Consider the following 10,974-nt stretch of genomic DNA (forward strand, 5'->3'; position numbering starts at 1 on the left):
TTGCTTTCTTTACTTAAACCCTCAGCCTTAGCCTCAAGTCCTGTTCTAAAACCAGTGCCTTGTGTTTTAGGTTTTGTTACAATAGCAGCTACACTTCCAATAACAAAATTTGGTCTAATTATCTTTGCTATATTGAAAAGAATTACACCCACCTTGGTAATGTAAAACCATGACTATTTAACTTTGCTCAAGATCTTATGGGTCAAGAATTTGAGAAGGGCACAGCATGTGGGTCTCTTCCTGCTACATGTTTGCAGCCTCTGCTGGAGGCTGGAGCATCCTCTTCTAAGATGATTTCTTTGCCCACACATCTGATACCTGAGCCTGGGATGGCTTAAAGGTTTGATTGGGACTGTGGACTGGAGTCCCTGTAAATGACCTCTCTATGTGGCTTGGGCTTCTTATGTGATTGTGCTGGGTTCTCAGAGGGAGTGTCCTGAGAGGGGCCTCCAGAGAGCAAGCATTTTAAAAGGATCAGACCAGTTGATCTAGCCTTAGAAGTCACATAGCCTTACTTCCTCTGAACTTCATTGGTTGAAGCAGTCACAAATCACCATGATTCGAGGGAAAGGAACAGTGAACTCACTTCTTAATAGGAAGAGGTATCATAACATTTTGGGTTCATGTTTTAAAACCACCACAGGACTGGTAAAATTCAGGGATAATACAGTCTTATCTTCATGGTTCAGTAACTTTACTCCCAAATTCCCACATCCGAGAACCAGAGTTACTCCTTCAAACTAACCTTGGAGCTTCAAGGTACTATTTCATGAAGGATGAGAAAATTTCTGTGCAAAGTTATTATTATTATTGCTTTCCTTTTTGTTAATGATCTTCTCCTTTTTCTCCTCTTCCTCTTTCTTCTTTTTCCCTTTTCCTTGTTATTCTAATTTCTCTTCCTCCTCTATTGTTCTTGTACCTTCCTTCTCTCTCATCTTCTTCATCATCAAGCAGTGTGCCGGGCATCCCTCCTTTGTCATTTTTGGCTGTGTTTAGCTCTGAAGACAACCTGAAATCTGTGACATATCTCAAGCAGAAAAATCTGAAAAGAGGACAAGAGTATGATAGAGAAAATAAATACAATCAATAGCTAAACTGACTGTTAGAGAGTATTTTCATCCTGAGTGTATGCTGTCATCAGTAAGGAGTATAGTTGAAGGAAATTCTTATAAAACAATATATAGTCTGCTGTCTTGACTTCTAGGGACATAAAGTCTGAGAAGCCATTGGACTCTCCATTTTCCCACGGGTAACTAGAGCACATGTTTCTGGTACAGGGGAGAGAAAGAAACTGCTAACTTTGCCCTGATCTTGTATCGTAAGAGGAAGAGGTATATTTTCCAGAAGAACCTACATGTATTCCATGAGTATAGAAAAACACAAGTTTATGATATCCTTTTCTTGAGCTCTTGATAGAGTCAGTTGTCAGTCATCTATGCTAAAGGGGGAGTTCAGTGACGTGGGGACTCAGTCATTGGTGTGGACTCTGTGCGGGTTCCACCTTACTTGCTGTATTTCCTTTGCGCCCATACTGACTTGCAGTGTAAAGAGTGCACCAGGACCCATCTATACAACAGGTAAATCAGCAATCAGCTTAATATTTTAAACTTTAAATTGATAATCCACGTAGCGAACAATGTCTTCTCAAAAAGTAAAGGGACTCTGGAAATGAAGTAGGTGAGTCAGAATAGTTCATACGAACTTGAGCAGGAATTTAAAAATAGCATTTCTTAGTAACTCAAATAACTTGCCTTAGATTTACTCACAAAAATCCACAATAATTTAAAATGTCAACGCAACTTTATTGTCTTAAGATTTTTCTGCCCTGTGCTCACATTAACACCCGTTATGTGCTGAACATAACACTTCCAAGACATTGATGTAATTATTCACATTGTCTATCTCCCCTATTAGACTGGAAGTTCCATGGGGATATTAGGTCTACCTTGTTTCCCCTGTATCCTCCGCACTTGTATGTATTTGTTCAATGAATGAACTAGACACCATAACGTAAGAATTTTATGCTTTACCTATTCATTAATGCCCCGTGGTATACATATAATTCCTTATTTTTGCAGTTAGCTATGCCTTACCTTAGTCCAGGGAAACTTAGGCCTTATCTCATTATGTTGGAATTATTTGCATATTTATTTGTATATAACAACAACTGGGACTCCTTTTGGCCAAAGGCCATGTCCTATTCATCATTAACCTACCTTGGCACAAATGCTTAGAATCCAGCAATTATTTGTGAAATGATGAAATGAATGAATGATTTTTTTCAAACAATAGACATTATTCTTCCTAAGATCTTTCCTTTTTTACTTTAAGCACTTTAAGAGCCTCTGTATGAGTGCAAAGTATCATAATAAAAATAACCAATTTAGCTTAAGCATCCCTTTATATTATTTTCATTAAATATTCATTCAAACCCTTCTATTTTATATGAGAATAAGTGAGATCAAAATATTCAGCATACATTAGTGATTATAGTAATAGTAGTAGTACTGGATTTTTTTAGGCATTTGTACAAATGTTTCAAGTTAGATGACAAAAACATGTATATTAAATTAGATTATTATTTTAAAACTGTCCATGTTTAGCTTGGTCATGATTGAAGTCCAACTACAACCATTTAAAATTGTCCTCATAAATACTAAAAAGATATTCCTGTTTTTAAAATATATTACAATACATTTTCACAGTAAAAAATAAAATTATTTCCATTTCTTGAGTATGGCATGCTTTATACTATCAGCTGAAGAATTACAAGGTTTATACATTTGGGAAGGAGAACTTTATTTCTCATGAGTTATAGCCTACAAGGTGGCCAGTCTGACAGACTAGGAAGCAGAGCCCCTGGTCAGAAGTCGGAAACAGACTTGGAGGGACAGGCAATAGTAACAGGAATTTGTGCTGAGTGAGGTGGACAAATACGCATGTTTAACAAGCTCCAAGGTCCTCACGAGTATCTATGAAAGGAGTAACATGCACATGAGCAATTGAGCTTCATGTCCCTCCATGGGTTGCATATATAAAAATGGTGGTGTTTGTGTGATTTGAGGGTAGAGTTTTGGGCACTCTGATATCAGAAGATGGAGCAGAGGACACAAAAACTCTTCACATCTATCTTCTGGCCAGAACCACTCCATGGTTGGTCGCCCCTTATCAGGAAAGAATGCTGGTCATTTGTTGGACTGAAACTGTGAAAAGGGAAGAGCAGCATTAGGCAGCTGCCTGAAATCAGTGATGGAGCAAATCTTTTCAAAAGGCTGGTACTGTTTAACCCTCAGGGAAGAAAGCTTAATGACGGTTAACAAGGGAGGGGTATAATGAGGTGTGTCCATCCCATCAAGGCTGGGATCTCAGTTTTTTTTTTTTTAATCTAAAAGGTAGTTTTCATTTTTTTTGTTTGTTTGTTTGTTTGTTTTTTATTGTTTGAGGTTCATTGAGGGTACAAAGAATTAGGTTACACTGATCACATTTGTTAGGTAAAGTCCCTCTTATAATTGTGTCCTGCCCCCAAGAGGTGCACCATACACCATAACCCCCATCCCCGTCTCTCCTCCCCTCTCCCCACTTCCTCATTCCCCTGCCCCCACCTTGAATTGATTTGAATTTTTCTCTTATGAGGGCATTTATTAGATTGTCTACTGGCTTCATATTAGAATTGAGTACATTGGATTCTTGCTTCAACATTCTTGTGGTACATTACTAAGAAGAATATGTTCCATCTCCATCCAGGTTAATACAAAAGATGTAAAGACTTCATCTTTTTTAGTGGCTGAATAGTATTCCATGATATACATACATATACCACAGCTTATTAATCTGTTCCTGGGTTGGTGGGCATCTAGGTTATTTCCACTTTTGGCAATTGTAAATTTAGCTGCAATAAATAGTCTAGTGCAAATGTTCTTGTGATAAAAAGATTTTTTTTTTATTCTGAGTATGTGCCTAGTAAGGGGAGTAATTTGATGCAGGATCAAATGGGAGGTCTAATGTGAATTCTTTGAGAATCTCCATACTTCCTTCCAAAAAGGTTATATTAGTTAACAGTCCCACAAGCAGTGCGAAAGTGTTCCCTTCTCTCCACATCCACGACAGCATTTGCAGCTTTGAGACTTTGTGAAGTGGGCTATTCACTAGGGTTAGGTAATATCTCAGGGTGGTTTTGATTTTCATTTCTCTGATGATTAGGGATGATAAACATTTTTAGGGGGATCTCAGTTTTAAGGTATCTCTGGGATCCCTCTGTCTAAGAGTTAAGTTGGTCGTGAGGCTTAGGATTTTATTTTTATTTCTCAACACCATCCTATGTCATGTAGTTCTTATCATAATTTTATTAGGTGGATATTACTGTATTCACTTTATAGATGAAAAACTGAGGCCCAGAGGGTAATTCATTTGTCTAAAGTCAATAGTAAGTAGCAGAGCTAGAATTCAGTCTTGGATCTGTCTAGACCCCAAAGCTTGTTGTCTTAAGCAATATGCCTCTTTCTCAAGATTTCAACGTGGAATTTTGTCCCCATAAGTTGAATACAAATATAAATAATGTTATGAAATTAATAGCCATTTGTCTTATAAAATGCAAAAATTTAAGGACATTCCCAGGTAACTTCCTATTTTTTCTACATATAGATATAAATGCTGTATTAGTTAATAGTTCTCCATAGAAATAGAACCGATTTCTTTTGTAATAGAAAATTTCAAGAATACACAAATAGTAGAGAACACAATATATGTGGAGACAAAAGTGATTCCATCTTGGATGCTAATCCACCTTATAGACTTCTTCTTAGCCCCAGTCCTGACGATGCCTCCTGATTCCTACTTCATTTGCTGTCTTAGTGTAAGAACAAGTACTCATTACAAGTTCCACATTTATATCAAAGCAACCTTGATGTTATTACACAAGCTATGACCCACATCACATTCTTGCCTGTTCTGGAGAGTTGCCTATAATTGTCCATATAGAGCACATACATATACCCATTCTCTATGGTTTATATGTGGAGATTTACCTGTCTTGTGGCTCTAAGTTCCCCAATAAATCACTTTATACCAACAAACTGTTATTTGTCTACCTTGTTTTTTGGTTTGCTCCTTTGACATTTTGGGGCCACTTTGCATAAATGGCTCTTACAGAACAATATAGGATATGTTGAGCCCACTATAACTACTCATTCCTCAGTTACCAACACTTGGCCAATTGCTTTTCATCTATCCCTCCACCTATTGCAACCCCCCACCCACCAACTGAATTACTTCAAAATAATTCATAGACATCATAACACTTAATATTATTTGGGGTTTTTTGTTTGGTTTGGTTTTGCTATAGGGTCCCACTCTTCTCCGTGAGCTAGAGTGCAGTGGTGTCATGCAACCTCAAACTCCTGGGCTCAAGCAATCCTTCTGCCTCAGCTACCTATGTAGCTGGGACTACAGGCGTGTGTCATGCCTGGCTAATTTTTGAAAATTTTTTTATAGAGATGGAGTCGCTATGTTGCTCAGGTTGATCTTGAACTTCTAGGCTTAAGCAACCCTCCTGCCTTAGCCTCCCAAAGTGCTGGGATTGCAGGTGCAAGCCACTGTACTCAGCCTTAGTATGTATTTTAAAAGTGACATACTTTAGGACATACGTTATGAGATAAAAGCATTAGCAAGGCCATTATCATACCTTCAATATTGCCAATAATTCCTTCCTTAATATCACCAAATACTAAATTGTTGTTCCAATTTTCCCACTGTCTCATAACTTTCTCTCTCTCTTTTCAACTGTTGCTTTTTTGACTCACATCCAAACAGCGTCTACACATGGCCTTTGTCTCTTTTATCCCTAGTTTCCTTCCCTTGTTTTCCCCTTCCCAAGAAACTGGGTCATTTGCCCTGTTGTTTCTCACAATCGTGATTCGCTCCTTGCCTTTCTGTATCGTTTAGTGCATTTTTCTTCTGGAAAGCGGTAGTCAACTTAAGAAGCCTGATCTGATTCAGGTTCAATTTTTTTGGCAAGACTACTTCATTGGCAGTACTCTGCATTTTCATTTCAACCAAGCATCTGATTGTCTCTGTTTTATGATGTTAGTGGCCATTATTTTATTAGGGGCTTACAAAGTGGTGGTATCCTAACGTGTTTATCTTTCTTCACTCATTAGCTGGAATACTTCTATAAAGAGAAACTTTTTCTTCTCAGTAACCTGACGTACAGTTCATACAGAAAAGGCCGATTAAATGCTTGATTTCTTTTCCTTTATCTGCCAGTTTTCAGAATAATGAATTGGTTTCCTAGCATGCTGCAAGGGAGACCAGGCAAGTTTCTTTTGGTTTGTTTCTTTAGTATGGACTCATAGATTTTTAACTTATTTGAAATCTTATCCAATCCATGTCAGTTATTATCCTATTGATGCTCAAACTTGAACATAAAATTTAAAATCAGATCAGTTAAAGGTGATTACGTTATATATTATTTCCCCATTGAATTTATTTAACTAAAAAACTTCCTGGTGTAGTTACACATGATTTTTTCACATGAAGTGGATTAAAGTTGCACAGGGACTTTCTGCATATACACTTAAATAAATGTGTTAGTGTGTGACTGTGTATGACACCCTGAAGAAGGGTTGCATGTTCACCTTTATACAAGGAATCCCGAGTCGTGTGCCATGTGCTGGGGTTGTGTCTGGGGCGGCAGCCATTCTGTAGCAGCTCTTCCAGACCTTAAGAGCCAGCACGGTATTCTCGGAATAAGTTCTTCATCTCTGAGGAAGGGGGCGGGGGAGCCAGACTGACACTCCAGTGATTGTCAGGTGTGCCTGCATTTTCATAGTATTCCTATTGAAGAAATTTGTCCTAAGTGTCAAATTGCTGATTTTTCTGGTGACTAAAAGGTTTCATGGGGACTTCTGTTGTTATTTACATGTATATGGAGAAAATTGCAATATGCGAGTAATTTGAGAAATTTCAACAGTTTCAGCAATAGTGATCTAGAAATTGAATGGGTTTCAAATATAATATTCCAGTGCAGTGCCGCATATATAATATATGTGCAGCATATGCTGAGGTCTTTTTCAAAACATTTACATTAAACCTGTCAGGTATTTATGAATAGCAAAAATTAATTTCCCCTTGTTCTGTCATCAGTTAGAGAAATGGATTTTAGCTCAGAAGACTGTATTTCCTGCATACCAGAACAGCTCACTTCAATGTCATAGTATTACACCAGGTGGCCTTCTAAGAGTCAGCTTAATGTGATTTCAAATGATAGGGTAGAGAATGTGAGGGAAATTAAAATAGTATCATACTTATGATTTAAAAGCAAGTTAATTACAAGGGCTTGTTAATAAACAAAGAAAAATTCCGAATGTATTATCTGTTATATAGCATATCAATAACAAGTGTGATGCTTTGAAAACAAAAGAAAATCTACCACTATGTGACTTTGAGATGACTTAAAAATATTTAATTAAATTGTTGACAAATGTGTTAGTCTACTAATGGCCTCATAGCATTTGAAAGAATTTTTAGATATTCATTTTAGCTCTTAAGGCCCTTCTAAAAGCATTGTTTAACTGAAAAGATTAGCTACATTGTTGGCATTTTATCTAGAAAATCACTGATGATGTGTTGGATGTGAATGATTCTAACAGCACTGTACTTTGTCAATGTTCAGTCAATGTATTTTAGCCAACTGGACATTTTTAAGGTTCTTAAAGGGCCAAAGCACAGGCAATATCACTACTGCTGAAACAAGACCCAATTCATTTGATGAATGATGTAATATTTGGTGATGGTTATGGGTGATGTGCTTTGCCAATGCTTCTGTCTTACAGATTAGGGGAAAGAAAAGGGAAGTGTACCTGATGTATTTTAGAAATTGTTTAAATTCTGTTTTTAAAAATCATTCTGAAATTTTAATATGTAGAATTAAAAATGCCCACCATTTATTAACCTGTGACATTTCACAATATTTCCAAGTCTAGAGTTCAAGAAAATTATTAAGAATTTAATAGGGTGGGGCAGTGCCTGTGGCTTAAAGGAGTAGGGTGCCGTCCCCATATGTTGGAGGTGGTGGGTTCAAACTCAGCACCGGCCAAAAATTGCAAAAACCAAGAATTTAATAGTGTGGTAATCTTGGAACAAGAAATAATAACAAGATCTTCCCCAGTGTACATATAAACTTGCTCCCAATATATATACATATTGGTATAAAGAACAGGAGCTGATTTTTAAAGCACATAGCTTATAAACATCTCATTTTTCTAGTCACAAAACAAATCAAGGATGATTCTTTCCTTTCTGTATCATACTGTTAGATAGTTAATAAACCTATTCTTTTAAAGATTATTCCAAGGAATTTTAATAGTTTTTGTTCCAACGTGTTTATAAGATTAAGAATTAAGGCTGGGTGCAGTGACTCATGCCTATAATCCTAGCACTCTGGGAGGCCCAGACGGATAGATGGCTTGAGGTCAATAGTTCAAGACCAGCCTGAGCAAGAGCAAGACCCCACCTCTAAAAACTAGCTGAGCATTGTGGTGGACACCTATAGTCCCAGCTACTTGGGAGGCTGAAATAAGAGGATCATTTGAGCCCAAGAGTTTGAGGTCGCTGTGAGCTGTGATGACACCATAGCTCTCTACCGAGGGCAACATAGTGAGACTCTATAAACAAACAAACAAACAAACAAAGATTACAAATTAAGTCTAACTCTTAACAGGTTTCCTTTTAAATAATGGGTCCAATTCAACAGGGATACATGGAGTTCAAATCCTGGAAATATATGGCTCTACTTATACAATTTTTTTTTTTTGGGTGTTTTTCTTTTTTAAAATCGCCCTGTTTATAGCCGGGTGTCTGTACTCCCAGCTACTAGGGAGGCTAAGGCAAGATGATTGCTTGAGCCCAAGGGTTTGAGGTTGCTATGAGCTATGATGCCATGGTATTCTATCCCAGATGATAGAGTGAGACGCTGTCTCAAAAAAGAAAAACAAAAAAAATTGTCCTGTTTAATATGCCATGAAACAATCTGAGACTCTACGATCCCATTTTAAAGGACTTCTTTGTAAAATCCAGCTGTTTTAAGATTTTTTTAAATGTCCTGGTTGATGGCCCACACCTAACACTGCTGTGTCGATGTGGATGCAAGAAATTTCATTTGAATAAGAAAGATAGCTGACATTCTAGTCACAGTTTCCTTAGAAGCCATGGCATTATTAGTCACAGGAACCAATACTTGGGTTCTAGTCACTTATCTCTTTTCTCATATGGCTTTCCGCTTGGTGATTATTGTTTATTAACATTATGCATATCTATTTTTATCTAAAATACACAGTAATGCTGCAAATCTCTCTGGTACAAATCCATCTGTTTTACTTGCAGTTTGTCCATGTCATAGCAATTTTGATAAACCTCAGAATTTCGTGATATTACCCTTGTATCTCTGCAGTTGCATAAAGATTCCCTTAAGAAAAATAAGGCAAAAATTTTAAATACATTTGAGAAAAATATAATTTCTGCATTTTGTTGTCTTACCACAGTATTTATTTATTTATTTATTTAGAGACAGAGTCTTACTTTGTTGCCCTTGGTAGAGTGCTGTGGCATTACAGCTCACAGCAACCTCCAGCTCTTGGGCTTAGGCAATTCTCTTGCCTAAGGGACTACAGGCGCCTGCCACAACACCCGGTTATTTTTTGGTTGCAGTTTGGCCAGGGCTGAGTTTGAACCTGCCACCCTCAGTATGTTCACCCTACTCACTGAGCCACAGGCACTGCCCATTTACCACAGTTTTAAAGTACTGTGTCATAATTCTAATGCATCTTTAAGCATTAGAAAATAAAAGGCAGGAAAGGATTTTTGTTTTTGCAGTTTTTGGCTGGGCCACCTCTGGCATACGGGGCCTGCACCCCACTCTCCTGAACCACAGGCGCTGCCCAGGAAAGGATATTTTTAGGAACTATTCAACTAAGTTGAACCAATGTCCTGTCACAGTAATTGAGGGTTAGGACTCTTGATTCCATTCTGTGTAGTGCTCTCCCACAGTCCTGTGTATAGTAAGTATGTATGTATGTGCATTTTCCAAATATGACTCCTTGCTGATCTAGTGTCATTTTTATTAACGTTTTAATCAGTTAGTTCTTTTAAAATGCTATTTACAGCGTAGGGAGAGACCAGCTATTTATTGGTGAAACGTCAACACAAATACTGGAATAATCAAATTAGATATTTGTTGATCAAAGAATACATAAATGTCTGAGATCACAGTTATTACTATTACCATCTATGGCATATGTTAACAAAATACATGGGCATGGGAATTCAAACGGAAATAGATCTGATGACCTGTTGATATACAAGCAGAAAATAGTTAATAAAAGAGGAACGATAACTTGGAAGGGATTGAAAAATCCAAGAAGGTTTGAATATTGGTTTGTATGTTGTAGCACTTGAAATAGCAATTAGACCAGTGCCACGTGCATTTATTAAGTTTTTGTATAACAGTCAGGTTCTGTATTTGCAGAAGCTTCTGTATTCTGCATTAGGCAAATATGACAATTTGTCTGCCCTCATGCAGCACAAAGTGTATTCAAGAAAACTGACATGCAAATAAATGACAGTCCACAATAAATATAATGGATGCATACTTTGAAAATTGAACACAAAAGGGGGCAAATTTATTTTTTGTAGTAGTCAAGGAAGGCTTCACTATTAAGGCACATTGGTAAAGGTGGTCACCAAATGGAAGTAATGAAACTGAAAAGATTTATGAGGACTTTGTAAGGTTGTGTTAAAAAATTTTACTTTTATCCTCCAGGTAATTGGATGCCACTGAAGATTTCAAGCAGGGCAATAGAGCACATTTTTTTGTGGTAGAAATACACTTTTTAAGTAAATGGCAGAGTGAAGATGCACCTGCATCTTCTTTCTGAGGGACAAATCCAATAATTTCATTTTTGAAAATAATAGTAATGGATG

This window comes from Otolemur garnettii, unplaced genomic scaffold (genome assembly GCF_000181295.1).
Source record: "Otolemur garnettii isolate 467f Iridium unplaced genomic scaffold, OtoGar3 scaffold00024, whole genome shotgun sequence".
In the NCBI taxonomy this organism is placed as follows: domain Eukaryota; kingdom Metazoa; phylum Chordata; class Mammalia; order Primates; family Galagidae; genus Otolemur; species Otolemur garnettii.